Genomic DNA, 587 nt, shown 5'->3' on the forward strand with positions numbered 1-587 from the left:
TCACTAAAGGTTTATTAGTTTTGTTTATCTTCTCAAAGAGTCAGCTTTTAAGATTCATTGATCTTCACTATTGTTTTCTGGAACTCTATTTTGTTCTACTTTCAACTTTTGATTTCTCTCCTTCTACTAATTTTAAGTTTTATTGTTCTTCTTTCTCTAGTTGCTTTAGGTTTCAGGGTAAGTTGCTTGAAATTTTTCTTGTTTCTTGAGGTGAGATTGTATTTCTATAAGCTTCCCTCTTTAGTTTAAAAATATGAAACTTCATGAATGTGCATGTCATTCTTGCACAGGGTTCATGATAATCTTCTCTGTATTGTTACAGTTTTGAAGCAAGTAGAAATTTTACAAGCTCATTTTAAACAACTGTTTAGAGTTAACAATTTATTTTTCAAATAATTTTATTCCAAAATGGTTTGCAACATTTCTTGGGTTCTTTATTCAGGCTAATTTTTGGTTTTATTCAGATAATTTGTTTCATAAAGGGTGTTACATGGTACATTCTTTTAGTTTCTGGATGTTCAAATATGGATTACTTTGCCCTCATTGGAGAATAAAATTTGCCTAAATAAAATATTTTAGGATGATGT

At 29.0% G+C, this 587-nt stretch overlaps 1 pseudogene; it reads right to left on the bottom strand.

The window, feature by feature from the left end:
- Nucleotides 1-245: 245 nt before the first annotated feature.
- Nucleotides 246-346, bottom strand: LOC139035332 (U6 spliceosomal RNA; annotated as a pseudogene).
- Between the last annotated feature and the right edge of the window lie 241 nt (nt 347-587).

The sequence above is a fragment of the Odocoileus virginianus genome, chromosome 5 (assembly GCF_023699985.2).
Source record: "Odocoileus virginianus isolate 20LAN1187 ecotype Illinois chromosome 5, Ovbor_1.2, whole genome shotgun sequence".
NCBI classification, from domain to species: Eukaryota; Metazoa; Chordata; class Mammalia; order Artiodactyla; family Cervidae; genus Odocoileus; species Odocoileus virginianus.